The 15,538-nt window shown below is 35.4% G+C and overlaps 1 long non-coding RNA gene across 1 annotated transcript; it reads right to left on the bottom strand.

The window, feature by feature from the left end:
* Positions 1 to 5,353: 5,353 nt before the first annotated feature.
* LOC145507094 (uncharacterized) lies at positions 5,354 to 11,068 on the bottom strand. The gene is made up of 2 exons (XR_014054556.1): positions 10,849 to 11,068; positions 5,354 to 5,907 (listed from the first exon to the last, which is right to left on the bottom strand). It is a non-coding gene; the product is annotated as an uncharacterized LOC145507094 (long non-coding RNA).
* Positions 11,069 to 15,538: the final 4,470 nt, after the last annotated feature.

The following is a 15,538-nucleotide window of genomic DNA, read 5'->3' as shown; positions in this document are numbered from 1 at the left end:
GTGTATTCATAAAGCAATGAATATTAAATCACTCAGACATAACACTCTACAAAGAGCCTATGAAAATGATAATGACTATTCCTAATTAGCTGATCATCCAGCTATAATTAATCCAGGATAAATTAGGCTGAGTATTAAAGTAAGAAAGTAATGAAGTGCTTCTGTCACAGTTTTTTCACCCCTTTTTTTTTTTTAACTTAATGCAGTACATTTAGCTTAGAAGGACAGAATAGGTTTAATTTGCCCCCCATACTCTTTTTGCAAATAAACAAAATAAAGCAAATCAGAATTTTCAAAACCGAACCTGAGAAGTCTATCCAAAGGTTTCATTTCAAAAGAGCTCTCTTCATGAGGAAGTACTATTTATCACTGTCAGTTTTGACCCCATTTGTTTTGATCATTGTATTTCACATCAAAGACTTTCATGATTACCTGTGAAAGAGCACTGATCTGTTGTTTGAAAAAGGCAAATGGAGCTCTGAAATCTAAGACTGTGGTTTTGGATGAGATTAACCAAAATGTTTTATCACATTATATTTGAATGACAGCTTGTTACTTGGAATTTATGGCACAAATGGTATTTTATGCAATGATATTAATTAGTCTAATAAAAATCAAAAAGTGGCATCAAGTACTCATATTATTAAAATAGTCTTAAAGAATTCTCTTCATTTGCATGCATGATTAGAAGATTAAGATGAAACTCAACTGTGACATGCGCCAGCTAATATAAAAGGAATGTTTAAACATTTGAGAGTAGGTATGCCTTTCAACGCCTTAAAATTAATTCATAAGAAGCCACTTTAAGCTATAGCAGGCGACATGATTCTTGTAATTTTGTGATTTTGGACTACTTAAATACAAATCTTTATTTATATAGATTCTCCTTGATTTTATTTTCTGTCTACATGTGATCCTTACCAATTTTAATGCAGATTTCTGTCTTGCTTGAGATTTGGCTCTCAAGTAATTATGCTTTATAACACATTTGAGTCCTTAAGTTTGAATGGGTTCACCATGGTAGATTAGGGCATGCTAGATTCATCTCACAAATGTGTTGGAATCCTTACATTCTGGCATCAAGTGAAAAAAATTTAAATGATGATAAACTTAGAATTTTAATAGACTGTAATTAATCTTCTCCAGCTTTTTCCTAAATGTGAATCTAACGTGTCTGCTTTCTATGCTAATTATAATATTGGTTGCAACAGTGTAATTTCTCATGCAAAACAGCTTTTATGTTACATTAAAGTCAAAGTGGTACAGTAGGTAGAAGTTTGCTGGTTTTGAATACTGACACATAGTAAGTACTCTAAGAACTTCCGTTGAAGCCTTCTATTCTTAGAAATCTAAAGATGCCCCTTTGAATTCAGTAAAGACTCATACACTCTCATCCTTTTACAACCTCTACTATCCCTGTTTCCAAAAATAAAAAGAGGGCAGACTACAAGGCTAAATAAGAAAGACATCGTTCTCTTTGGGTTCAGTTTTTCAATTCATTTGAAGGACATATTCTGTCAAATAAAAAGTCAGCCTTTCAGAAGGACACGCTGGTCACATTCTCACACCCTGAATCAACCTTTGTCTGTCACAAGCAGACAGATCTCTCAACTAATATTAGAATTCCTCTGCAATATTCTTCAACTTAACTTGCTGAACTCAGTATCCATATCTTGACATAGTTGGAGTTAGCTCAAGAGCCCAGACTCTTGAGAAGCTAGTTAAAGCCTCTCAGATGCTCCATATAGCCCCCAAATGCTGCATTTATTTGTTCAAAAATATTTATTGTCTGATTAGAATGTATATGGCTCTTGTAAGAGTTAAATGAACTATAGTGAACAGTTATATGTTAAGATGACTTGACAGAGCTTATAATTTGTTGAAGATAGATACAAAAATGCCTTTTAGAACAAATGTAGCATTACACATTATCATGAAATTTATTAATAAAAAAATTAACAGAGGCCTTGGGAAGAACTTTCTGTAGAAGGCATATTTCTTCTTACAACTGAATGGTAAGAAAAAGTTAACCAGGAACACAGGATAAAGAATATTTCTGGGAACAGGCACAACATGAACTTCTTTCCACACTTCATATCTCTACATCTACTGGAATGACCACTCTACTTATATTTTGCTTTAAATGTGCTGCAATGTCATGCCTCCAATATTGGTTCAGGTTGAACAAACACCTGCTTAAATGTTTCTATCTATATAGGATTCTGTATTGAGCAGATAGGAAGTAGGCTGTTTGCAATATTAACATCTCACACAAATCAAATAGGGTGGAAATATTCAGTTCCTTATATTTTAAGGTCAATACCACATTTTTGCACTTGTGCGCAGATATGTTCTAGCATACTAACTTGTAATGGAACTACATTCTGAGGTTTGGGGTAGTTAAAATAACACTGAGTCAATCAGTTCAGTCGCTCAGTCATGTCCAACTCTTTGGGACCCCATGGACTGCAACATACCAGGCTTCCCTGTCCATCACCAACTCCTGGAGCTTGCTCAAACTCATATCAGTCGAGTTGGTGATGCCATCCAACCATCTCATCCTGTCATCTCCTTCTCCTCCTGCCTTCAATCTTTCCCAGAATCAAGGTCTTTTCCAGTGAGTCAGTTCTTTGCATCAGGTGGCCAAAGTATTGAGAGTACATGTTAATCTTTCTTCTTTGATTGAAAAGAAAGCAATAATAGTAAAGCACATGTACTTTATCATTGAAATTAAATTGATTACTGACAACTCAGTTGTGAGCAAGTTTGAAAAAACATAGATATTATTTAAGTTGTTGGCTGTGTAAGGATAATGCAAGCTAAAAAGGAGTCTAAGAATGAAGCTACAGTCTTGTGAAACTGGAGAATCAATGTAGAATAATTTTATTCTGTTTTTTCATGCTGAATTGAATTTTAATACTTTAAAATGATTCATTCATGATGGCATATTAGTAAACAAAATATAAATGTATTTTAAAAGTTGATATTAACAGAATAGAAAAAAATTTTATTTACTTTCAAAATGGTAAAATATGTCAATTTATATTTAAGACTTTAAAATATTTATACCTAGTAAAAAGTAATTTTATTTATTAGAAGCCTCTCTTCATTTGAAAGGAATATTTAAGGTAAACCAAAGATTTTCTTGTTTCTGCTAATTGGTTCAAGTATCCTTACTAAAATGACAAATAATCTGCATCTATTCTCACTTACTCCCCAACAATTTTGTCTAGAAAATTTTTGGAAAAATAGTAAAAGTTTTCAGAATTTTCCTAAATGAAGTAAAATGAATTTAAAATTATTTTTACTAACTACATCACCCTCAGGAACTTGCTATGCTTATGCAATTAGGAAGATGCCAAAGTTTTAACTCCATCTTGTGTCTAAGGAGTAATGAATTACTTTAAAAATCAATAGTCTGAAGGAAATTGTCCCAGTGAAATAGACTCTATCATTCCACACTTGTCATTTGATTTATTGAGACATTCTCTGGGATAAATATGTAGATCCACTTCACTTATGTCAATTTTTTTAATGCATCTCAGACTTTTTGCACAAGAAAACAACAGAACTAGTTCATCTAAAGCATTAATCAAAGCCCATAACAAGTTGTAGCTTATTGTTTTTTAGAATATACTGAGTGACTTGGCATTTATTTTCTCTACTGAGCACGTAAAAGCAAGTCAGGCAAGCATATTATCTTCATTTTTGTAGATGGCTAAACTTAACCACAGACAGGTTAGTGGTTTGCTGAAGACTCATATCCAGTAGGTGATTTCAGATTTGAGGCCCAATTTTCTGAATAAATTGAATACTTTTCACTTAATTCACTTTGCAAAAGCTAAATTTCTATCAATACTTAGCACATGTTTTATCTTTATCCCCAAATATATACCCTATTTTATAACAGAGCTTCACATTTACACTTTTATTGGAAACCCATCATTTACTTCATAGTACAAAGTTATCCAAGCTCATGAATGCCTGGCAAAAGTTTAGCTTTAGGGAATATCAAATTAAAATAATATATTGGAATACACCATTTTCCCTATCAATGTACAACTCCCACATCACATCGATTGTTATTTTAAAAACCCATAAAAATAAACGGGGGTGGAGAGAAGAAAAAAAGCTTTTATTTGGTTATACAAGTTTGGGAGCAATATTATAAGGTTAACAAGAATATAATCAATTTAAATCACTGTGTAATTTTGAATCACTGAGAAATATAGTTGAATACTGATAATAGTCTAAAAGTCCTGTCAGAGCCTATTGACAGTCAGAGAGATGAATGCAGGATGGCATGAGGGGAAAGCCAACACTATCTTGGAAAACCAAGCCATAGGAGGCTGCTTTACACTCTTATTACTACAGGCCATGCAGGAGTATCTTGCCTCTATTTTGTTAGCTCATAGCTTTGAAAATGTCTTGGAGTAACCGGTAGATTTCAATAATGTAAAGTGCATTAAGTGTTATTTTGATCGGAAACTCAGCAAAGATCTCCTCATGCAAACTCTGAGCTAAAGAAAGAAGTAGAGCACATGAGGTATTTGGTCAAAGTTTGGGAAATAAAAAAGCTTATCATCCTCTATTTAGTGTTCTCTGACCACTATTGTGATTTCTCATCTGCAGTCGTACCCCCCACCCTTTGGATAAATACATATATTAGAGGTTATTTTATCTAACAGACATGAATTTTACCAGTTTAGCATGATGGATGCTTATTATTTTGATCATGCTTTTCTTCTTATTTCCTTCATTTCCTGTGGGACTAAAACACTCCCACCATCCACATTCTGTACACTTATGGAATCAGTATATGGAAATATTTGAAACCAATTCTCATAAATCATGCATTTCTACATAGTTTCAGTGAATAATTGGTATCTATGTGCTAATAGTTTTAAAAGAAACAAGCTCATTTTCTCTATGTGTGGTCCAATACTGAAAACTTGGTCATGAATAAATATTAGCTATAACACATCATATTCTATAATATATATATGAATTTCTTTATTATGATTTAATTGTGACAAAATATTTTTATTTATAAATTAGGCCATTATAAATGAGAATTTATTTCATATTTGCAGATATTTTCACACATAAGCTTTCCCATCTAGAAAATTTAATTTCATTGTTATTTTTTCATTTTTCTTTGGCAATTGAAATATACAAGCTAATTCCTCAATATTCAGAGCTACTAAAAAGAGTTATTTAGAGCACTCATATATGCTTTATTTAAAAATCATGCATGGGTGTGCTTAAAAGCTATTATTTGATTGAGCAGATGTGGCATTATATAAACTTTTTATATTATATAAAGCTAGAAATAGAAGGTCAGACAAAAAGGTGAGTAATGGTACAATTATATTTCTGAATTTAAAATTTCCCTCCATAGGCAATGACATAGAAGTACTTAGAACAGTTTAAGTAAATTTAGCTGGTCATAATTCCTCATTTTTGTTCTGCTAGGAGAGGCAGCTTTTAAATTACACTCAATAATAATTCTTTTTCTTCCTGTGGGAGAAGACCTTGTAAGTAATTAGAGAATTTACAGTAGAGCTACAATTTAAGACTAAACAATTTGCTAGTATAGATACTATTCCCCTTTATTCACAATTAAACCATTGCCTGCTGTGTGTCCAAGAAAATTTAATTTCTTTAGTTAAAGAAAGAAATAGGTAATGCATTTCTTTCTATTCTTTGTCATAGCAATACTTTGATAGTTGCTGCAATATCAGTGCTTAGGCATTTTAAAAAAATGTAATTCAAGCCCTAAGGAACATGAGCTGGGATTCAGAACAGAATTTAACATCTCTATGTACAGAGATTCTGCTGCGAACACATCCACTGAAAGGAGTTGATGTAGAGACCAGTTTCACAATAAATAATCGCTTCTCTAAACTGTAAAAAAAAAAAAAAAAAAAGTAGCTTTAGTAAGCCAATTATATCCCCCCAAATTTACTCTTGGAAATCATGTTTAAAAAGACAAGAACAGTAAAACCACTATCACCTTGTGGGAAAACTGGTCTATGGAATAAGACTTGAAAAACACTAAATGAGTTTTTATAAACTATTAAAGTGTGTAAATAGTTAATAGACTGAAAGAAGACCCAACCAGTCAATACTAAAGGAAATCAGTCCTGAATATTCTTTGGAAGGACTGATGCTGAAGCTGAAACTCCAATACTTTGACCACCTGATGCAAAGAACTGACTTATTTGAAAAGACCCTGATTCTGGGAAAGATTGAAGGCAGGAGAAGAAGGGGATGACAGAGGATGAGATGGTTGGACGGCATCACCGACTCAAGGGATATGAGTTTGAGTAAACTCTGGGAGTTGGTGATGGACAGGGAAGCCTGGCGTGCTGCAGTCCATGGGGTCACGAATAGTAGGACACAACTGAGCAACTGAACTGACTGGGATTCTTGAGAATAAGACTGGTTGAGATATTCTTGTTTGACTAGTATCTGGACAGCATTCAGAAATCATGGAGACTAAAGCAAGACACTGATTCTAGAACAGCTTCAATGTTATTCAATTTCATGTAAGAATAGGACAGACACTTGGTTTAAAGAAGAGATCATGTTAAAGATTTTGGATTGAGCTTGTCTTTGGAGGGCTACAAGTCAGACATTGTAACTCCTCTCTACTTGGTATTGTCTTAAGTTAAAATAGAAATCATACTGTTTTACTGCCTCCTGTAATCAGTCTTTTATAACACCTGTTCTAAGGGGAAAAACATATCAAGGATAAGAAGAGTTATGCCGAGAATTGAACACTCTCACCCATACAAGGTTATGTGGATTTGACAAAATTGTGAAGTTAGATGGTGAAGTTGAGGAAAACCTCCTTGGATTTATTGGAAAAAGTGTATCAAAACTCATTCAAGATATAACAACAAAAAACCTGAGTTTTTAAATTTAAGATTAGTGTAATGTTCCTAAAAATATTCCTACCATGGTTTTTCTTCCAGGATTTGTTGGTTGGTTTGTTTAGTCAATGTTTCATTGAGTGCTGGCACCTGGAGTACTGCAAAACATGCACTGTCTATAGATTTAAAAGGAAACTCTACTGTCCTCAGTTGCACACGCTGTCAACTGTATCAGGCTTAGCATACATGATGAAAACTAATGAAGTATCGTGAGAGTAGTATGGTTCCCAAAAGGCTTCTACAATTGGGAAGAAGGTCTTAAGCACATGAAAAACAAAGCTGTTCATGTTTGGTGAATGTGTATTTCATGGAAACACACAGTATTTTAATTTTCAAACAAGTAATATTGAGTTCCCAGATTTTCCTAACTCTAGGTCTACAGAAATGTTCATTTTATCAGTTGAGGAAGTGATTATACCTCCCCCATTGCTTTTGGAATATTATGAAAAACTTTCAATGCAGATGACTTAGAAGACAATGCCTGTCCTCCTCAGGATAAATCTCCATTTCCATTTATAATGAGTTTACAAAAACTGTTGGGTAGATAAATAGAGATTCCAGAACAGCCTGAGAAGGAAGACTGGAGGAAGGTATAAACATATTTGGAAAAGTAGCAATGCTAGATACCCATGAGCTGTTTATATTTCTCACTTTGTGAAATAACCAAAAGTGTATGGCAGTTATATTTTGTAAGATAGGACTGAAGGTAGGAGTTGCTGTTACAAAACTGGACCCCACAATGACAATGAAAAAAATAGGATCCTAGATTAAGTCAAATGTGATGGTAGCATTTGTCTGTTAGAAACAAGGTGGGAAACAGGATATGAATGGCATCTGGGTACCTAAGCTTGGTGAGAGAAGGCATCATTTTCTCCAAGATCAACCAGGGCACTGGAGGTCTCTTTATAAATGGAGTCCTAGATCCAAAGTCTGTGTAATTATCTTTTGGGTTCCTAATTATAATAACCATAGTGGAAATAATAAGCAGTTGTAAAACTCTTACAAATTGGTTGTCCAGTAGAGTAAGATCCATTGCGGTAGGAAAACCAAGGTGAAAGCCCCTGAAATTGCCTCCTCTCCCCAAGATGGTAAATAAAAGTAGTATCCAATCTTAGAAAGAATGGCAATGATTAATGCCACTCACAAGCTCTAACTGATGCTACACAAATACTTAAAGATTCAGTGCTAATGTTCCTCTTACATTTACATTTAATTCTCTTGTCAGGTGAAGACTAAAGTGAAATGGCAGAAGAAAATGGACTACCATAACCAAGTAGAAGCCCCAACTGTTCTTGCTATGCTTCATGTGGTATCTTTATTAACGTGGTCTTGTGTAAGTAGTGAAACTACTGATCTGAAAAATTCTATCATTTCATTAACCATCTAGAAGGAGTATCAGAAATAACTTGTACTTGTATGAGATTGATAGTAGTCTTATCTGAAGGCTATGTTCATTCTCTTGCTCCCTGTTATCATGTAATTCAAAAGGGCCTAGATGGTCTGGACATTCCACAGGCTGTCACGTATTTTCAACAAATAGCCATTATATATTGTTGGATGTCGTGTCATCAATAGGTAGAATGCAAGGAGTGGATGTAGAAATGGTCCCTTTACTATGACTCCCAGTGACTTACTTGTGATGTTTATATCTCCTGACCCTATGAATTTCAGCACTGTTGGCTGGAGATCCTGGGTTCTGCCAGGGGACACAATTAAGAGTTCCCATAAACATGCAGTTAAAACTTCTACTCTTTGGTAAACTAGTTTCAGTAGATCAAAGAGCACAAAGAATTTACCAGTGGTCCAGAGGAAGGATTGATGCTATATAATGGGGGTTTGCAGATATATGTTTAGTACCTAGGTAATCTACTAGAGCATCTCTTATTATTCCTGTGTCCAATTTTAACTGTAAATGAGCAAATAAAGCAACTGTATCTTCATCAGAGCATGATAACCAGACAGGCCACCTAACCACACAGAAAGAAGTGCTATATAAAGGAAAGGAAATCTTGAGTGTATGTTAGAGAAGAGAGAAAATTAATATCAGTTAAGCTTCATGACTAAAACCTGAAGTAACACCTGTATTTTATCCCACAAACCTTTCTTTAATGTTTTCTCAGAATATGGTCGACCAACTAGACTCTTGGGAAATGAAAGAAGTAAATCTGAGTAGTGCCAGGAGTGAATTGTAGGTTGTTTTTCATGCACCACCCTAATCCCTATCAAGGGCCATTTTATTCCTCCACCATATCAGTTGGGCGCAGGTAAAATGGCTCTCTGGAAAAAAACCAAAAATCTCTGACTTGTACTACTTACCAATTTCTATTATGTAAAATCTCTCATCATGGCTGATTTCAAGCTGCTACCATTGTAACACCTAGCCTGCAAAATTCATGAACATTCCAACTGTGAATGATGCTTACAGAGAATTCACAACTGAATCCTCTATAGAGAAATGTCTTGGCTGGATAAATAATTATGCTAGCCACTCCTTACTGCTGGGTCAGCAAGAGGCTAATGAATGAATGGCATAGGGTACAGAAGATCATCCCTCTTGTCTCAAGTTAGGATAAATTCTGAGTTTTAACATGTTTCAGAGATCCTCATGGCACCAGGATGAATCTAGTCTCCAGTGAGGACCATATTCTTTTTTAACTTTCTCTCCATGTCTCATTCTACTTCTTTTTCTCCCATTCTTCTGAAATCACACTCTCAAAATACCAAAATCTTCATCTCAAACTCTGCTTTTAGAGAAACTGACTTGAGACAGCCACCAGTAAACCCTCCCTGTTCCTTAACCTTTATGTGTGACTTTGTGCTATTTTCCTTCATTCATCTTGCCAAAGCTCTGCAAACATAAGTAAATGACTTCTATGTTTGCTTTATGCTCCTTTTCAAAGAAATTGATTTTCAAATGTGAAGAATAGAATTAACATGGTTAATAACATTAATGAATAATGTCTACTTATATTCCAAGAAGAAAATATATAAGTAGGCATTTTGACTTTGAACTAATTCAATTCTTAAAGCTTAGAGTAAGAATATCTCATGACACTAAAAAAGTTGTAATCACAGGACCACCATTGAAGAATCTCAGAAAAAGAAGCCAAAATCAACAATTTTTAAAAACATAACACTGTGAAATAGTGACACTAAATTCAGTAAGCAGAAGTAGTATCTTATGAAACATGAGAATAAACACAGAAAAACTTAAAAAGATAATATATTTAGAGGAGTAAAAAAGTGTGTTTAATCTATGAAACAAGTCACAAATTAAATAGAAACCTTGGAAAGAAAAAAAATCTATAAGGAAAAGAACAACTAAATTAAGACTGAAAGATAATCATCTGAAGAGCTAATTAGCAAACTGAAAAATGGAAACCAGGAAATTTCCCATGCTTAAAAAAATCAAACAGATGGGAAATATTTCAAGCCTAAAATATTGAGGGTGTATACAGAAAGATTCAAAAAGGATAAATCCAGTCTAAGAGCAATTCCAAAAGGAAAAATAGAGGCAATATTCAAAAATATAATATAAAATTTTTCTATAGCTGAAGATAATGTTTATTCTCAAACTGAAAGACTTCACTAAACACCAAGGAGGATAGAAGACAACAGATAGATAGATACAATGATAAATAAATAAAACCTGGTAAAATTTCACTACATCATGGATAAAAGACTAAATTACAACTATGTGGATAAATGTCAACATTAAACTGGAATGGAAAAGTGAGAAAAAGGTTTTACTGAATTTAGAGTTGTGAAAAGAAGGGTTGATCTTATAATGGGATGCGCAGCATAGAAAGCAGCAACATTCTGAGAAAGAGAAAAGAGCTTCTTGTCCTCCAGACTTTTTACCAACAAATGCATACTTTCAAATGATAATGTCTCAGTATGTAAAGGTTACCCAGAACAGTTAGGAGCCTAACGGTTTCCTGCCAGATCCCACCAGCGTTAGATTCATAAGGCTGGTGTAGTCCATGATGTCTCTTCCTTCAGCCGTGTGGTGGCGACCACCTGAACTAGGTTCTGTGTACTTCATCACTCCAGCTAGGATTTAACACCGCACAACATTATAGCCCATGAACAACATCCCTAGTCATCATTCTTAATCTCTCCACTGTGGTTCGGCCTGGTGCAAGAACGTTCTAGAGCTCAGTGATGTGGAAACAGAGAAGCTTAGTTACCTGAGTCCCTTTCAGTTGTGCCGGTAAATGCTAAGACTGGATATTGGTTTACCCTGCAAAGAAAAGCTCCCAAGCACTTCCCAGAAAATAAAATAGGTCTTCGACCAAAAGAAAACAAACAACAAACAAAGCAACAAAAGAGCTGTATGAGTTTTATATTTCTTTTTGGCAACACTAACCATTAACAGTAGTTTCTTGGGAGTTTTTTTTTGTTTGTTTGTTTTTGACCCATCAGAATTTCTTAGAACAAGTTATTTTCTGAAGGTAGAGTATTCAAGGAAGTCATTCACTTTTTCATGTCAATTGGCCTGAAATTTTAAACCAGACATGCTTGAGGTTATTTATGAGAGCTATTCTGTGACAGAGGCAATTTGCTGTAATTCTAGTCATCCTCTTGGTTTTGTGGTGAATATTGTTTTTTTACATGTTTCTTAGACTTTTTACACCAGGATTTAGGTACAAACTTTTAGACACATTTGAAAAACAAGTGAAGTTTCTGTAAGTTAATTTTTTCCTCTCTCAGTGCAATCTTCCTTACTTCCCACTAGGCTCTCCTTCCCCTCCTTCTTCCTACTCTATCTCCAATTTACATGAAGCCTCCAGCCACTCCTTCATTTCGCACACTTGGACTCCCTATCACCAGCTCCACAGTTTACTCCCTCTGATCTGTCCCCTCTGAAAATCTATATCTCCTTTCTGATGTAGAATTAGTGTAATTGATACTTGCTGGAAATATATAACATAGTGCATACTCTGGAGTGAGATATCAGGATTCTATCCCTGTATAAATTTACCACAGCTGTTACAACAAAGTACCACAAACTGGGAGGACTAAACAATAGAAATTTATTGTCTTGGGGTTTTTGGAAATAACTGTCTGAGATTAAAGTGTTGCTAGAGTTAGTTCCTTCTGAGATCTGTGAAGGCTAATCTGTTCCATGCCTGTCTCCTATGTTCTGCTGGCTTGCTGGCAATCTTTGGCATCCCTTAGCTTCTGCGACATCACCCAGATCTTTGCCTTCATCTTCACGTGGCATTCCTCTTGTGTGTGTGCCTTTCTGCCAATTTCCCCTTTTACAAATATATCAGTCATATTGAATTAGGGGCTTCCCCTACTCCAGTACAGCACCATATTAAATGAACTAATTACTTCTGTAACAACCCTATTTCTAAATAAGCTCACGTTCTGAGGTACTGGGGGTTAGGACTTCAACATATGAACTGGGGTGGGACACAATTCAATTCATAATAACCTCAACTCCCCAACCCAAAATTTTTGCATTTGTTAAAAGTAGAATGGCAGTATTATCTACCTCATAGAGTTTTTATGAGGATTGGGAGAATTAGTATCTGGATAGCACTTAGAACAATGTTTGACACATAATAAGCATTCCTGATAGTGAGCAGGGATTCCCAGCTGCCTCACTGGTAAAGAATTCCCCTGCCAGTGCAGAAGCCTCAAGAGATATGGGTTTGATCCCTGGGTGGGGAAGATCACCTGCAGGAGGAAGTGGCAACCCACTCCAGTATTCTTGCCTGGAGAATCCTGTGGACAGAGAAGTCTGTCAGGCTACAGTCCATGGGGTTGCAGAGTCTGACATGACTGAGCAGCCAAGCATGAAGCATGATAGTGAGTAAACTATTTCTGATATTAATACATTTTATTAAAGAAGTTTAGGAAAAAAGTTTTTCATTCAAATCCACCAGAGCTTATGGGAGCTATATTTATTTTTAACAGGCAGAGTTTGGGTTCTTTATTTTTTACTGAGCAAAGTGACTTTGGCAAAATAATAATTACATGAATACTAAATGCTTCTTATAGCTCCAGAAATAGCACTGGCATTAAAAGAACTCACACAGATTTACTATCAAGAAGGTTTTTGGTAGTATGTTCCAATGTCCTTGTCCTTGTGAAAATCACTCAGTTATGTCCAACTTTCTGGGATCCCATGGACTTTAGCCCACCAGGCTTCTCTGTCCATGGAATTCTCTAGGCAAGAATACTAGAGTGGATTGCCACGTCCTCCTCCAGGGGATCTTCGCAACCCAGGGATTGAACCTGGATCTCCTTCATTTTAAGCAGATTCTTTACAGTCTGAGCCACCAGGGAAGTCCTGATAGCTCTCAGTGATCTGTCATTCATTTCAGGAGAGTCATGTGACATGTTCTTTAGAGTTTCATTTAGGAAATTACTACTGTGCTTTGCTTTATGTACAAAATTTTGATTTTAACAAAATTCTAAATGTATATTTACATACATTACCAACTCAATGGACATGGGTTTGGGTAGACTCCGGGAGTTGGTGATGGACAGAGAGGCCTGGCGTGCTGCAATTCACGGGGTCGCAAAGAGTCGGACACGACTGAGCGACTGAACTGAACTGAAAGTGAGAAAAAAGAAACAATGCTAGAAAATCCTCTAGGCTGGTTAAATTAGGGGATAAACATATTCAATAATGTTAAGATATAAATTAACAACATACTGCATTCTGATATAACTGTATATGTTTATATTTCTATAATCTTGGTAAAATAAAGCACTGAGGTTATTTTAATAAAAGTATTTTCTAAAAACCAATTAACACCTTTTCTACCTGCTTGCATTTTATGTTTTATGTTGTGATATTGACAAAATCTGTAAGTTCTTACTGTAATTTAGTTTGCATATTACATTTAATTGTGCTGCAAGCTCATATGAATAGAGATTATAAGGAATATTTTTACGCAATTAAAAAAAATGAGCATAAAACCAAGATTCCAAAGTGATGGAAACAATTTAAATGGGGCAATAAAAATTTTAGGCCTGACAATGTAGACCTTAACTCTCCTATTTGGTTTGTTTTTTAAAAAATCTTTGAGGGGTGATGCCATATGATAAACAGCACATATATAAAGTATATAATTTGATAAATTTTAGCATATATATATATTCATCCATCACCATATTCAAGATAACATATCCATTAACCCTAAAAGTTTCCTCCCTGAGTGATCAATGCAAGGAAATAAAGGAAAATGATAGAACGGGAAAGACTAGAGATGTCTTCAAGAAAATTAGAGATACCAAGGGAACATTTCATGGAAAGATGGGCACAATAAAGGACAGAAATGATATGGACCTAACAGAAGCAGAAGATATTAAGAAGAGGTGGCAAGAATACACAGAAGAATTGTACAAAAAAGATCTTCATGACCCAGATAACCACGATGGTGTGATCTCTCACCTAGAGCCAGACATCCTGGAATGCAAAGTCAAGTGGGCCTTAGGAAACATCACTATGAACAAAGCTATTGGAGGTGATGGAATTCCAGTTAAGCTATTTCAAATCTTAAAAGATGACACTTGAAAGTACTGCAATCAATAAGCCAGCAAATTTGGAATACTCAGCAATGTCCTCAGGACTGGAAAAGGTCAGTTTTCATTCCAATCCCAAAGAAAGGCAATGCCAAAGAATGCTCAAACTACCTCACAATTGCACTCATCTCACACACTAGCAAAGTAATGCTCAAAATTCTCCAAACTAGGCTTTGAGAGTATGTGAACTGTGAACTTCCAGATGTTCAGCTGGATTTAGAAAAGGCAGAGGAACCAGAGATCAAATTGCCAACATCCGTTGGATCATAGAAAAAACAAGCAAATTCCAGAAAAATGCCTACTTCTGCTTTATTGACTACGCCAAAGCCTTTGACTGTGTGGATGACAAGAAACTGTGGAAAATTCTTCAAGAGATGGGAATACCAGACCACCTTACCTGTCTCCTGAGAAATCTGTATGCAGATTAAGAGGCAACAGTTAGAACTGAACATGGAAAAACAAACTGGTTCCAAATTAGGAAAGGAGTACATCAGGGAGGTATATTGTCACCCTGTTTATTTAACTTATATGCAAAGTACATCATGAGAAATGCTGGACTGGATGAAGCACAAGCGGGAATCAATAACCTCAGATATTCAGATGACACCACCCTTATGGCAGAAAGTGAAGAAGAAATAAAGAACCCCTTGATGAAAGTGAAAGAGGAGAGTGAAAAAGCTGGTTTAAAACTCAACATTCAGAAAACTAAGATCATGGCAACTGGTCCCATCACTTCATGGCAAATAGATGGGGAAACAGAGGAGACAGTAGTATACTTTACATTTTTGGGAGCCAAAATCACTACAGATAGTGACTGCAGACAGGAAAGTAAAAGATGCTTGCTCCTTGGAAGAAAAGTTATGACCAACCTAGACAGCATATTAAAAAGCAGAGACATTACTTTACCAACAAAGGTCCCTCTAGTCAAGGCTATGGTTTTTCCAGTAGTCATGTATGGATATGAGAGTTGGGCTATAAAGAAAGCTGAGCACCGAAGAATTGATGCTTTTGAAGTGTGGTGGTGGAGAACACTCTTGAGAGTCCCTTGGACAGCA

The sequence above is a fragment of the Giraffa tippelskirchi genome, chromosome 5, assembly GCF_054371585.1.
Source record: "Giraffa tippelskirchi isolate mGirTip1 chromosome 5, T2T-mGirTip1v1.2.pri, whole genome shotgun sequence".
In the NCBI taxonomy this organism is placed as follows: Eukaryota; Metazoa; Chordata; class Mammalia; order Artiodactyla; family Giraffidae; genus Giraffa; species Giraffa tippelskirchi.
Note: the sequence above shows the minus strand (reverse complement) of the source record. Positions and strands in the feature narration are given on the sequence as shown.